Consider the following 15,455-nt stretch of genomic DNA (forward strand, 5'->3'; position numbering starts at 1 on the left):
TAATTATTATTTATTCTCAATAAATGGTTGATTTTTATAACTATTTTATATATCTATATATTTTTGGGGAAATTTAAGATGCCCTGTATTATACTATATACTTAATACTATAGAGATAGAGTCATAAATAGGTGACCAACCTTTGAGTCAGGAAAAAAATCTATAGTCAGATCATGCTCCTGACACTTGGCTGTGTGGTTATGGGCAAATCTTAATGTCTTAGTATCTCTGGCAAATCTCTAAGCCTGTAAAATACAGTTAAATTACTGATCCCCATTGTTGGATAAAATTACACTGATGAAATTACTATGCACATATATATTCAGGTACATATATATATATATACACATATGTGTGTGTATGTGTATCTTCTGTCTTATTAGGAAGAACATAATATATACTCACTATTAAGTATAGGGCAATTGGAATTATAAGTTTCCAGGAGGGAATTTTCACATCAGAATTTCCTACACTGATGAAATTATTATGCACATATATATATACATTCATACACACACATACATATGTATGTGTGTTTGTGTATCATCTCTCTCATCAGAAAGAGAATTATATACTTATCATTAAGTTTAGGGCAACTGGAATCATAAATTCTTTTTTTATCCTCCTCTTCTCTCCCAATTGTCCATTCCTTTGGAGTAAATGATTGCTCAGATTGAAATAAAAAATCAAGGTATCTTGGAGAAAAAGCCTTTATAATAGTACAAATAGCAAAGAAATAAGGTTTAAAGATTGTAGGAAACTGCAGGATTTGTAATATCACTTTCCCAGACAGTGATGAGATAGCAGAAGGGGAGAGTGGATCAATTCACCAGATCCCAGTGGTAGCAAGGCAGTCATAGTCAGGCAAGCAACAAATTCTGTTTAAGCAGATCATGGAGTCAATCAAAGCTCAAACTGCTCATGATTATATTGTAACATACTTGCAGCAATCTATATCATGGATTTCTTTCTTTTTCATGGAACTCAAAAGTTCCCAGACGTCTTAATTCCATGTGGCTCTTGTTTCTCATGATCCTTCAGTATTTTCTAGCTGGAAATCTATACTTTTCATAAATTTTCTTCTTGAGAAGTAGCTAAATACAAATAATTTAAGTCAGTGTGTTTTCATTTCTGGTTCTGCTGATTTTTCTCAGCATCATTTCATTTTCATATAAATTTTTCTTTTCTTTTCTTTTTTTTTTTTTTGTGTGTGTGCTTCCTAATGATTATTTTTATAGCACCATAATGTATTTTTTTTTTTCCTGAGATAATTGAAGTTAAGAAGATTTGAACTCAGGTCCTCTTTAGGGCAGTGTTCTGCACCATGTCGCTGTCCCTCCCATGATTTTTATTACATTATCATGCTATAATATATTTAAGGTGAAGTTTTTATGGTAATTTACTAGCTTTGAGTTGTTTTCCCTTACCCTGAAGGGGTGTGAAACCAGAGACTTCTGAAATTGACTCAAGCCTGGGTTTTCAGGGTTGCATCTGGTAACAGATTTAAGCATAGAAAAACAATGAAACAGTAAACATTTACTAAGGACAGAAATGAAAATTAAAGTAATAAAAAAAAAATTCTCAGTGTCAGTCACATTCTTGGATGAGTACAAGGTACTTCCTCCCTAGAGTGGCTTCTTCAAGTTCAAGATTTAAGTGGTGAAAGAAGTGACTTAGTTTTTCAGAATTGAAGACTTCATTGAAAGGTTGAGTATATGTCTAAAATCACTTGTTTCCTCTTCTTTTTCCTGCATACCTAATCTGCCATTTATCTCTCCTTTTTTTCTCCTTCTCAAGCCATCTCTATGTAGATCTCTGGTTCATTTCTCTGCTATCTTCTTTGATCATTCTTTCATTATTTAGTGGGGGAGAGAAACAAACAAACAAAAAAACCTTTATTCATGGTCATTTTGCTGAGAAGGAAGTGAGAACAAGCTTCTGGTGAGGAAAAATAAATAATTCTTTTTTTTTTAGATGTTTCACTGAGAGGAGATGAGATCCAATTTCTCTTAAGCCTTCTTGACTGGACTTCTTTACTATTCTCATGCACACAGTGAGCTTTTCCCCTTCTTGTGCAAAAATAAAAGAGAGAGAAGAAAGAAAGGGAATAGCTCTTAGCTTGGCCCTGTGCTCCTACAATCCAAGTAAGTGCCATCTCTTGTAATAGTAGTCTTGTCCCATTCATATCACATATCACATTCATATCACAAATTGTTGTCTTCTCACTCTCCACTGATATCACCAGGCTATTTGTTTCATGGAGTTTATGAGAAAGTACACGTTTCTGTTGATGTTATGCATTCAATTTGAAATTGGCCAGTGCTATTAACCCATTTCTGTCTAGTGATTTACAGATCAGGATATGTCAGTAGAATTTTGTTGATCCATGCTTAGCAATAGACTCTGTGTATGTAGAGTCAAACCTGATAAACATCAATTCACTTCCTTCCTTCCTTCCTTCCTTCCTTCCTTCCTTCCTTCCTTCCTTCCTTCCTTCCTTCCTTCCTTCTTTTTCTTCTTTCCTTCCTTCCTTTTTCTTCCTTCCTTCCTTCCTTCCTTCTTTTTTCTTCCTTCCTTCCTTCCTTCCTTCCTTCCTTCCTTCCTTCCTTCCTTCCTTCCTTCCTTCCTTCCTTCCTTTCTTCCTTCCTTCCTTCCTTCCTTCTTTTTCTACTTTCAAGACAAGAATTGCAACTTATGGATAGGATAATAAGTTTCATTGCAAGTGAGTTCCTTGCTGGCAAACGCAAAAGGCTTCTTTTTGTTGGGCATCTTTCTTATGCTAGAAAATTGTTCCAGCTCACTTATGCATAATGTCAGTGTGTAGCACATAGGACTTGTCTAGCTATGCAAAAACCATCATTGATTCATGTATGTGTGAGGTGGCCAAACAAATCCTTAAAGGCCTGTTGATATATCTTGTTCCAATTATCTCTCAAGGATGCCAAAGTATCCTGATCACATTGTCCCCTTTACCTAATCTGTTTGTTCTTCTTAATACCTCCTTGTGTGAGATCACTGACAAGTTGTGATGATGGCTCAGGTTTTTCATGGATTCTAAAAACACCTTTATCTTTCAATAGTTCATTGGCTGGAAGATTGGCATTTTTGTCTTTGTCTGCCCAACATCTAGACCTGTACTATATTGATAATTAATCAATGCTTATTGACTGATTTATGGGATACTTCTGCCTACTTGGGGTTAGTGAGATATTGTGGTAGTTTGCTAAGATATTCTGTGACTCACAAAAACAAAGACTTAAGAGAATTAGTACTTGCTGACTGACAGCTTTAGGTAGGCAAATTCTAGATAATCTAATCATAATAGCTAACATTTATATAGTACTTTAAGGTTTACATAGAGCTTTACAACTATTATCTCATTTGATTCTCATAACAACCCATTAGATGAGTGCTGTTATTATCCCCATTTTATAAACTAAGGCAAATGGAGGTTGTGACTTATTCAGGGTCACACAGCTAGTATGACTCTGAGGAAAGTTTTGACTTTAGGTCTTCCTAATTCCAGGCAAAACTTTCTATCCAATGTGTCACTCCTCCTTCCTAGCTTCCTCCTACTCTTGCTTTATATTCTTCCGAAGTAGTTTCTCATACAATGAAATCATCCAAAACTGCAACATCTCCTGATATTTCTTGCTAAGAGCTGCTTTATCCAGGGACTACTATCAGTGAGAGAGCACTCAGAAATTCCATGAAATGTATGCTTAAATAGATTGATTGGCTATTGTCATTCATGCTTGAAGAAGATCAAAATGACATCTTTATGTTGGAGTCATTTGTCTCTAGTATAGTATGTTTGACAGTGGTTGATCAGACTAAATAGTTGGTCAAGCACAAGTAGTTCATGTTCATATGGAGTGGAGTTGTATCTAAATCTGTGCATCTCACATCTTTTCAGCTGTTACAATTCTGCTTTGCCCCTAGAGTACCTCTTTGATGAGAGCAGTCCTGTACCAGTGTTTCCCATGTCTCACAAGATTACAAAGTTCTCCAGAAAGCTCTTGAGATCTCAAATTGGTGGTTCACTATATAGGTGAAGTGGGTCTTTTTTTTTTTTTAATGGAGCAAAATAGATATTTAATAAATGGCTTTTCTTTCATTTCTTTATTTATTCACTTTCGGACGTATTCTTTTCTGACCCATGCAAACTACACAGATCCAATATGGACTATTACTGGCTTTCTAACAGATAGTTAAGAGCACTTTGAAATCTTGGTTTGCTTTAATTCTCTCATTCAGTCTGATGGTTCACATCCTAATTCCCCTCATCCCCTTTTCCCCCCTCAGTCAGTCAACTGTGGGTGAGTCATTCAAATATATAAATCTGTGAAAAACAAATGCTGTTGACTAACCACTCTTTGGTAGTTCCTTGACTTGGGTGATTGGATTTTGCGGATTACTCCTTGGATGATTAGCATGCACTAATTCTGGGAGCACTCTGTATCTTCAGCTGGGTGTCCGTCCTTAGAGAATCTGCCCAATCCTCAAGTAGCATAAAGTCTCCAAAATTGTTCTCAGTCCACTCTTGATCTGTGGATAGATGGATTTAATGCATTCATTATTATTTCTACCAGCAAAAATATCTCCTCTAATTTCTTGACAGCTTCTGCAGTGGAAATATAGATTGAATATTAAGGTATTTAAGTATTGAACCCCACTTTATTTGTCTACAATACTTTTAGTAACCCAGAAAGTTCACTAAGGTTTCTTACATCTAGATTTACCAGGTACATCTTTTCAAAGACACTCAGGATTTCCATACAAAGTTCTAAACACACTGCGACATAACTTGAATATGATTAGTTTTTGTCATTCAGTCTAAAGAAATCCCAATTTTCCGCCAAGTCTATAGAGCTTTATGCTGCAAGTTTCCATTGTAAATTTACTGGAATAGAAATCCCAAGTCATATGGGATCTATTCTTTGTTCCAAGGCACTATTTGGGGCAAGGAATAGAGGAATGGGAGTTCTTCTCCAGCTATTTTGCTGAAAGGAGGAATAGAACAAAACCACTTTAAACTAGGGAGATGATAATCTCATTGTACTCTACTTTGGTTGGATCATATTTGTAGTATTTTGCATAGTTCTAGGTGCCACTCCTAAAAAGGTTGGAGAAACTGAAGAGACTATGAAGTGGGCAATCAAGATAGAGATCTAACTTAAAATCATATTATATAAGGACTGATTAAAAGAACTGGAAATATTAAGCTTGAGGAAGAGAAGAATAAGTAGGAATAAGGTGGTCAAGTAGTGGAAGGGATCTCACATAGAAAATGGAAATATACTGGATCTGGCTGGTCCCAGATAGTTGGGCTAGGAGCATAAATTTCTCATAATAAGAATTTTCTAAGTGGAAAGTGGAAAGTAACTTCCTGCTCACTTCAGGTCTTTAAGCAAAAGCTTGACAAATTACTTGTCTGGTATTTTGTGGAGGGGATATTAATTCACATATGGACTGAACTCAGTTGCCCTGATATCATTTCCAACTTAGATTCTGTGACTCTCCTTTGCCACGCTGAGAAAATTCCTTCACTTAAATTTAATGTCATTGGCTAAATATACATGACTTTAAACTTTACATAAGATTTTACATACAATATCTTATCTGATCCTTATCATTCTCTGGAAAATGTCCTCAAAGGTAGGTAGTACAAGTGTTATTATTTCCATTTTACCAATATGAAAATTGAGGTTCAGAGAGATTGAGTGATTCAGCCAAAGTCACATAACTAGCAAATGCCATGCGTGGGACTTGGATCCAGGTCTTCTGATACCAACACCAGCACTCTTTCTATTAAATATTTCTGTTATTCACTTTCCATCTCTCACTCTTCCCTCATGGTCTCCTAAAAGACTGGGGAGGCCTTGAGGGATTCTGGGTGTTGGGTGACTAATTAGCAAATGGTGGTTCTTTTTTTTTTTTGCTTGATGATGCTCTTCAAACTGCATTAGAATCACAATATAGAAAAGAATCATCTACCACTCAATAAACATTTAGTAAGAGTCATATTGACTTTTTCTTGCCACTGAATTCTGTAGACTCTGGAAGAGAGAGTGAAGTTGACAACTCTGTGCAATCCTGCCTCACTTAAATCCAATTTGTGTTAATCAAGAGATTATCCTTGTGATGTCATTGGTTCTCTTCAAGAATGAAGTGTAAACAATAACAACAAACATTGATTAAATGCCTATTATCGGCCACACATTGTACTAAATGCTGATTGTAAAAAAGAGGCAAGAGACAATCCCTGCCTTTAATGAGCTTATCATCTAATGAAAGGTCATAGAGGTTAACTCAAACCTGAATAGGAATCTCTTTTCTAATATTCCTGATAAGATGTTGTTCACCTTCCTTTTGAAGAGCTTCAGTAATGGAGGACTGATCACCTACAATTGTCAGAAAATTCTTCCCTGTATCTCAGAGACCCTAACCACATCGATCACTCTAACCGGAACTTACTCTAGGTCTTTGACATCTTTCCCAAAATGTGGTGTCCAAAATTGCACACAGAATTCCAGATAGGATCTGACTATATCAGAATGCAATAAGAATTCACCAGAGAGTTTGAAAGAGACGTCTCATGATCCAGATCAATTCTAATGATCTTATGGCGAAGAGAGTCATCTGTACCCAGAGAGAGGCCTGTGGGAAATGAGTGTGGATCACAATATAACATTTTCACTCTTTTTGTTTTTGTTTGCTTGAATTTTTTTTCTTCATTTTTTCCTTTTTGATCTGATTTTTCTTGCGCAGCAAGATAATTGTATAAATACGTATGCATCTATTGGAGTTAACACATATTTTAACATGTTTAATATATATTGGATTGCTAGGGGAGGGGGTGGAGGGAAGGAGGGGGAAATTTGGAACACAAGGTTTTGCAGGGGTCAGTGTTGAAAAATTATCCTTGCTTATGTTTTGAAAATAAAAGCTTTAATAAAAACCAAAAATAAGTAGATAACAAGAAAGAGACATCTCAGATCTTCTGGTCCAGCCTGTGCCTGAGAGATCTCTTCCACTGCACTGATGACAAATAATCATCCAGCTCATTGCTTCTATACCCAGGAGGTGCTGAGGCTGAGGGACAAGGGCTTGACTGTTGGTTTCATCCTTTTAAATAAAAATATTTAAATATGGAGTTGGAAGACAAGGATCATGTTTGCTCTGCTTTATTTTCCATAGTGTGGTCGACAACGACTGCCAGAGTTCATGTCCTTGGAGTGGGCTGGCACCAGCAACCCACAAGAGGAGGTTTTGGAAGGGGGAGGTGGAACCTTTCCACAGACCTCCACATCTCTGCAAACTGGAAATGATGTGGCAACCTTCTCTTCCTCCTAAAAGTCCAAAGCCCACATTCTTCAAGGGAACCCGTCCTCAGTTAGCTCATGAGTTATGACTATACAGAGAAGTAGCTTCTGTAGTTGTGCCGGTGTGGGAAAGAGTCTTGTCTCTGCTATTTCCTTACTGGGTCACTCTGGGAAAGTCATTCAACTTCTGCTGCCTCATTTTTTTCTTCTATAAAATGAGAATAAAATCCTTAAACTCCCTGGAGCTTCACAAGGTTAAGGTAGGAAAGCATAAAAGGGCAAATCTTAAATGTCATTTCAGTATGACCTATTCTGCAAAGAGATCTAACTTCTCTTCCAGTTAGGTCTCTCTGTATTAAGTAAGTGATAGATAGTTCATAGTCAATAAAATGTTTGTTGATTGATTGACTAATAACAGGAAAAGAAGCTTGAGTACACAATGAGTTAAGATTGTGTACACAACATTAATAGGATTATTGGATCATAGATTTAGAGCTGAAAGGATATCAGAAGTCAAGAAGTCCAGGCCTCTTATTTTATAGATGTGGAAGCTCAGGTCAGGGACATCACATGACTAACCTGAGGCTATATTGATAGTATCAGAGAGAGGATTTGAATTCAGGTCCTTCACCTCCAAATCTAGAAGTCTTCTCACTGTATCATGTATATAATGATTCTGGTTTATGAAGCACTTTATTTACCCTGTCTATATTTGTCTGTAGATTAGATTATGATCTCTTTGGGGGCAGGAACTGTTTTTTTGTCTTTCTTTTGTGGTCCCGGTTTTTAGCACAATGCCTGGTATATAGTAAGCATTTAACAGAGCAGTTAAATAATACAATGGATAAATCACTGGATCTGGAGTTCAGGACCCGAGTTCAAATTAGACCTTGGGCTCTTCACTTAACCCTTCTTAAAAATTCTTCTTAAAATTTTTTGTTTCTTAAAAAAAAAGTTAAATAAGTCTAATAAATAGTAGTTGACTTAATAAATAAATGTCTTATAAGATATCTCATTTGATCCTCCCCACAACCTTGAGGTAGTCAGGGTTATTTCTGTTTTACAGGTAGAGAAAATGAGATTCAGAGAAGTAAAATCACTAAAGTAAAAAGCAGGCCAGAGAGGAAGCCAATCCCACTCCTCTCCCTTCAGACCTAGTGCTCTTGCCATTACAACATAGCTGCCTTAAATGAGCGCCAGCTGTTCACACAAACCACTGTAAGAATGTCTTCATGCAACTTTAAAGACCATGAATTTTAAATTTTATTTTAATAATGGAGCTTTAAAAAACTTTACCACTGCCATGTAACTGCAAATGGGTGGCAAAATTCCTTCCCAGAAAGAGATCCTTAAAGGGGAGTTGTTTTGATAGGACAAAATCAAATGTGGGAGCTTAAATATCTTTCTGAGATTCGTTTTCCTTCTCTATCAGTTTGGTTTACCTGGAAGTTTAGACTAACCTCGAAAATCCTTTCCAGGCCTGAAATTCCCTATTCTAAGGTCTAGCTCTGACATTTTAAGTTCTGATTCTATGAGGGGAGTCTAAGGGAACATAAGGCATTATTCCTGATTTTTTTTTTCCTTCTCCCAAGAGCCTCTGTAGACTGTTAGCAGACTTGTGTTGGTCCTCTCCTTCCATAGAGTGTGTGTGTGTGTGTGTGTGTGTGTGTGTGTGTGTGTGTGTGTGTCCGGGGTTGATGGTAGGGGGAGTATCCAAATCTCTAACCAGGCCCCTGCTGCCCAACCTGTCATCACACATTATTGATGCAATAATCGGGAGCAATGTTGCAACATTATTTTCCTGCCTTTTCCACAGTAGGGAAGAGTGGGCCTTTTGAATGACTTTTTTGGTCAGAAGCCCATCTAGATGGGAAGGCAGGCGTTTCTGAACTTTTCAGACATGAGTCACCATGGTGAGTTCTGAACTTTTCAGGGACTCCAAGCTCTATAATAAATCACTGCGCTTATTAGGGATCTGTTCTCCAGATGTATGCTCCTACTGTATTGTGTGTACCTTCACACACACACACACACACACACACACACACACACACACAAATCCCCCGGCATGTCCTGAAACACCCCCAGCCAATCACATTCATATACGTTGCATATGTTCCAGCAGAACACAGATTCAAAATACACAAATGATACACTAGCATATATGGGTCATGCATGTGCTCACACATTCTGACATGTGTCATACAAAACCCTGAAATACAGACTGATTGATTAACAGACCCAGATAGAATCACAGACGGACAAAAAGATCCATTGTGCCTGATGCACAGAATGGCTTTGCTCCCCGGCTTCCCCTTTTTGCAAAGGGTTACAGCTGTCCCTACCTAGAGCTACTTTCCAGTTTGTGTGCATTCTTTCCCTTTTTTTCTGCACCCCTTTTATTTCTCCTCTTGCCAATGTCTCCTGGCAGTTGCTGGCCTGGGGTACCTACTTTCCAGTTTGTGTGCATTCTTTCCCTTTTTTTCTGCACCCCTTTTATTTCTCCTCTTGCCAATGTCTCCTGGCAGTTGCTGGCCTGGGGTACCTACTTTCCAGTTTGTGTGCATTCTTTCCCTTTTTCTCTGCACCCCCTTTTATTTCTCCTCTTGCCAGTGTCTCTTGGCAGTTGCTGGCCTGGGCTGTGCCCACCTCCTCTAGGAGAATGTTGCAATCTCCTCAGCATGCCTGTTTGCCTTATTGCTGTACACTTGCTTGAAAGGGCACCATGAGGCTGTTCTTGCTGGAGCCAAGGGCGGAGGGGGACGGGCACATCCTGTTAACCTTTCTGTGTGTGAATTAGCTGCCAAGAAACTCCTGGCAGAGCAGGACAGTGGCTTCTAGGGGCTGGCTATGTTTGGGCTTTTTCTTCTCTATCTGCAGCTGCCAAGTTCAGAAAGCCTACATGGCTTTGGTTCGTCCTTTCAGGTACCCTAAGGGACTTCTAGGTTCCAGGGTCCAAATTGGACATATACAAAACTCCTGGGGAATTTTTAGTACCATTTCAGGATATTAGAATCTGGTGTATGTATGTATGTGTTCATGTGTGTTACAGCTGAACCCCTTTGCATTGGTAGGAAACTCATTGGGAAAACAGGAAAGTGGAGAAGGATAGAGATGGAAAAAGGAATATGATGATTTCTAGTATGTTTTTTTCCTGGACAACTAGATATCTTCCAAATCAATAGAAATGCTTTTAGGATAGTGGTCATAGTTTCGCAAACTTAGAGCAGCAAGGGACCTTAGGGTGTAGAAGTCCTACTCCATCATTTTACAGATGAAGAAACAAGGAGGGGGGAAGGTAGGTGACACATTGGCTAGAGCTTTGGTCCTGAAGTCAGGAGGACCTGAGTTCAAATTTGACCTCAGCTACTTATTAGCTGTGGGACTCTGGGCAAGTCTTAAACCCTGACTGCTTCAAAAACTCAAACAAATAAAATCAAGGATGAAATTAGGAGGAGACACGTTTGCCCAAGATCTCTCCATCAAGTAATGGAAAGGTCAGGATCAGGATGCCTTCTTTGCCCACCATCAATAATCTATTGTTTTTCAGTAGCAGTGGTGCTTTTGCCCACCCATTTTTTCTCACCAAGTTCCCCTTGCAACCAAAGTCATATGTAGTTGAGATGGTTGACTGGGGCTAGGAGTGCAGTCAGAACTAGTAGCTGAGTTTTTTCCCCCTTCTTTTCTTTCCCTTTCTGTGCAAAGCCAACTAGTACAACCAAAAGACTTATGGGCTTTAGTGGACTGTAATGACTCACCAGTGTGAAGTGTTAGCCAAAGACGCTCACACAATCTTAGGCTATAATAATTGGAGCTGAGGTGCACTGCAACCAGTCATTGGGGTTTCAAGCTGGAAGGAATTGTTGTACAACCCCCTCATTTCACACAAGTAGAAACAGAGGCTCAGGGGAGGCTAGTGTTTTACTTAAGAATACCTGAGTAATAGAAGGTAAAGTCTGGATTCAAACCCAAAGCTCTTGCTAATACAACTAATACAACAAGCTCTTACTAATATAACAATAGCACAATTGTATTGTGCTTCCTTGCATTTAAGTCTGGAACTATCATAAGAGATTAAATTAGTGGGTTGTAAATAAAGGCTCAGGGCGGCTACATGGTGCAGTGGATAGAGCGGTAAGACTAGAGTCAGGAAGACCCAAGTTCAATATGACCTCGGATACTTATTAGTTGTGTGACTCTGGGTAAGTCAAAGTCACTTCCCCTGGTTGCCTCAGGTTCCACATTTGTAAAATGAGCTGGAGAAGGAAAAGGCAAATTGCTCCAAGTATTTCTCCCCAGAAAACCCAAAAGGGGTTTGTCTGACACAGTCAGACATGATTGAAACGATTGAACTACAGCAACAAAAGAAATGCTCAGTCTGAGAGACTGGGTGATTGAGTGGAAGAACTTTTTGTCTTTTTCTCATCCTAAGAAAACAGTGGGAAAGAATTTGTGTCTGGAATCAGAGGACCTGGGTTCATATGTTACTCTGTTCCTTGCTATCTCTATGACTTCAGACAAGTCCTTTCTCTTCAGACATTTTCCTTTTCTTGCTCCTTAGTCTTCTCAATTGTAAAATGAGGGGGTTGATTAAATACTCTCTCAGATACTTTCTAGCTCTAAATTAATATTTCTAGGACTTCCCTACTTGATAGTCTGGACCCCAAAACTGTTGGATTCTCGACTTCAAACACTTCTCCCCTGCTGAAATCTCCATGACTCTTCCTAGCTCCTTCTTGGTTGAAATGTCTTCTGTTTACATATTCACCATATATCATCTTCCTTTTTACACCACATAGGTTGTACTTTTGGAGATGTTATTACCATATACCTCTTATAAAAGTTGGAGCCCCTTTTTCAGTCAAAAGATTTACAACTAGAATGATTCTTAGGGATGATCTTGCTTCTTCCTTTGCCACATCTCTCATTATCAACCCTTTCACTCTGTTCCCTCAGCTATGCCTCGACTTCAGGCTCTTACCATCTCTTCCTTAAGCCATGGCTAGTCTTCCTGACTGTTCTTCCTGCTTTCATTCTCTCCCCACTTTAATTCATCTCTCCACTCCCCCATCTGCCAAAGGGGTTTTTCTAAAGTACAGACCTTACTTCTCAATAAACTGCAATGGCTCCCTATTACCGTTAAGATTAAATAATAAATTTTATTGACTTCTAAAGCCCTTAACAACATGGATGTAATTTCACATTACAGCTTTGTACATTTACTCCCATTTCTTCTTTCTGTAGTTTAGCCAGATTGAATTTTTAATGCTTCCTCATACACAATATCTTTGTCCTGTGTCTAGAATGTACTCCCTTTTTACCTCCATCTCTTCGAATCACTGGTTTCCTTCAAGACTTAGCTCAAGTATTATCTTCTCTATAAAGCCTTTCCTCAATCTCCCAACTGCTCGTACCCACCTCCCTCACCAATAACTTGTATTTCGTCAGCGGTAGCTAGTACTGTAGCAAAGAGTGCTGGGCCTGGAATCGGAAAGAACTGAGTTCAAATCTAATCTCAGGCACTTACTAGCTTTGCTACTCCAGTCAAGTTACTGAATCTTTGCTTCAGGTTCCTTATTCATAAAATGGGAATAATAATAATATCTACCTTCCAGAGTTATGAGGATCAAATGAGGTAATTGAAAAATACTCAATATAGTGCCTGGCACATTGAAAGTAACTGTCAGCTATTATTACTTTTGTTGTTGTTGCTGTTTGTCCATCATTCTCAAAGAGGACCATGACATTAGGGAGGGGATGCCAGGATGTGCAAGTGAAATGGATATAAGTGAGAGAAGGCTAAGCAAGGTCACCCGCCTCATTTTCCCTCCAGAATCATCTGCGTCCAATGGCAACATATGGATCAGGATGATGGAGATGGCCCTAGATGTAGTGGGGGACCTGGGCCTTTTTAAGCTAAGGTCTTCAACAGGTCTCAGTGTGACTGAAGCCACACCCATTCAGTGATTTAGTCTAGGTAACAATTGAGACAAAACATCTTCTCTTCCACCTAGTCCAAAAAAAAAATCTAAATAAATAAATGAATGAATCTGGGATGGGAAGACCCTCAGGGATTTCTGGCCAAAGCTGAAATGATTGCTATTTAAATTCAATCTGAGTCAATAGATGACCAAATGAGGCTTGGCCTAGGACCTATCTGGGGCCAATTAGAATTAGAGTGGTTTTGGTTTAAGGCCTGGTCCTTAAGAAAGAAATCGAATCACTAAATTCTAAGATATCTTGGGAGGGTTCAGAAGTACAAAAGAGAAAAACAATGCTTTTAGCATCTGTGGATAGGTGTATGATACAAAGGGGAGGAAATGAGGGAGGGAAGGAGAAAGAAATAAAGGAAAGAAAGTAGGAGGGAAAGAAGAAAAGAAAGAAAGAAAGAAAGAAAGGAAAAAAGAAAGAAAGGAAGGAAGGAAGGAAGGAAGGAAGGAAGGAAGGAAGGGAGGGAGGAATCTTACAAATAACTAATTTCAGGCCAGCTTTCTTCACAAAAGTTGTTTGTTCTTTGTTCTTAAAGAGGATCATGACATAAGGAAAGTGATGTCATGACATTCAATTGCATATCATATTGCTATTAGCATATAGTTTTATATGTATATACTTCTCTTGTAAGCTCTCTGAGGGTAGTGAATATTTAATTTTTGTCTTTTGTCTCTAATTCCTAGCACTGACAGATAACAGGAGCGTTATTAACAATTGTTGATTGATGGATTGCTCATCTAATCCAGTTCTTAAGTTTATTTTACAGATAAGGAAAAGGAGTCCTAAAGGACGTCTTGTAACTTGCCTAAAGTTTTGAATCAAGGTCCTGACTCTAATTTTATTTCTCTTTCCACTACCCCACACTGCCCTCTTCCTGGGTCATGGATCATCGGAGTATTTGTTCCGGGCACCTACCTGGATATCTTCCATACTATCTGGGTTGCAAAACAAAGGAAGCTTCTGACATGCTGGAATAGAGTTGACCCGTGACCATCTGGATGAAAGCATATGGTAAGGCAGGGCCTTTGCCAGCTGTACTCTGAATCCACACATGTGACAAGCAACCCGCCCAACTTCTCCAGAAAGGGTTTTTTGCCAATCCCTGGACTCTGTGGCTATTTAGAGACCTGAATGGCCTTCCTGTTTATCAGTCAAATGGGCAGAGAGGAGCTCTCTGCTTTCTGAACTTTGTCAAAACTGGAAATCATGGAATCACAGAATCTCAAGAATTGAATAGGACCTCAGAATCCATCTAATCCAATTTGTCTCTGAACAAGAAATCCCTCTATAGTGTTCCCCAAAATTCTCCAGTTTTCTAAGAACCTAATTTTCAATCATGAAGACTATTCCTCTCTGAATAGGAGACTCTAAATTCAGTGGAATGGAAAGTCTCTCTTGCAGGGTGGTTTGGAATATTATTCTACTGTCTATCTGAAGTGAGGATATGACATCAGCTAGGTGGTTAACCTCTTAAGGTTTTCTTTTGTCCATAGAATCCAAGATTCTTAGATGCTGTCGACATAGGAAAATCATGCAATGAAAGGAGGCTAAAATGCAGGAGTTTCCTGAGGATTTGATTGGTGTCTTGGTCTCCGCTCATGTCTTCCTCCAATACTTCCCGATAAAGTGGAGAGGGATCTTTGATTCTTGAAAGCTGTGTTAGTGGAACCAAAGCCTGGAAAGTTCTCTCAAACTGGAAAGACTTAGAATGACCTTCATAACGAGGGTCTGTCTGTTGAGGATCAGTCATGTGTAATTTTTTTACACATTTACATAAAAGCTTTTCATCAGATAATTCATTTTTCATCCAAAGAAATTCATGAAGTCATCTACTCAGATGTAATAGACTTGTGATGTATGTCAATAGACCACAATGCTGATTTATGCTGGTTATGCTGACAAATCACAGATATTTGAAATATTACATTATAATATCTTAAACTAGAAAATAGATATTTTGGAAACATGACAGAAGTCTTTCTGACTGGTTTGTGTCATGGGCCAAACACCATACACAGCTGTGTTTGACCAAAGATATGGAAACAAGGAAATGTTTTGCTTTCACTAGAGAATTCATTAAGTAGTCTACCAGATCAGGTTCATCTATCTCTAAATTATGTATTTTTACCCTTTTTCTCC

General features: G+C 38.5%; 1 long non-coding RNA gene across 1 annotated transcript; it reads right to left on the bottom strand.

The window, feature by feature from the left end:
• Positions 1-3,870: 3,870 nt before the first annotated feature.
• On the bottom strand, positions 3,871-14,389 carry LOC127539168 (uncharacterized). Its single transcript, XR_007947880.1, has 2 exons — positions 14,232-14,389; positions 3,871-4,548 (listed from the first exon to the last, which is right to left on the bottom strand). It is a non-coding gene; the product is annotated as an uncharacterized LOC127539168 (long non-coding RNA).
• Positions 14,390-15,455: the final 1,066 nt, after the last annotated feature.

The sequence above is a fragment of the Antechinus flavipes genome, chromosome 1 (assembly GCF_016432865.1).
Source record: "Antechinus flavipes isolate AdamAnt ecotype Samford, QLD, Australia chromosome 1, AdamAnt_v2, whole genome shotgun sequence".
NCBI classification, from domain to species: domain Eukaryota; kingdom Metazoa; phylum Chordata; class Mammalia; order Dasyuromorphia; family Dasyuridae; genus Antechinus; species Antechinus flavipes.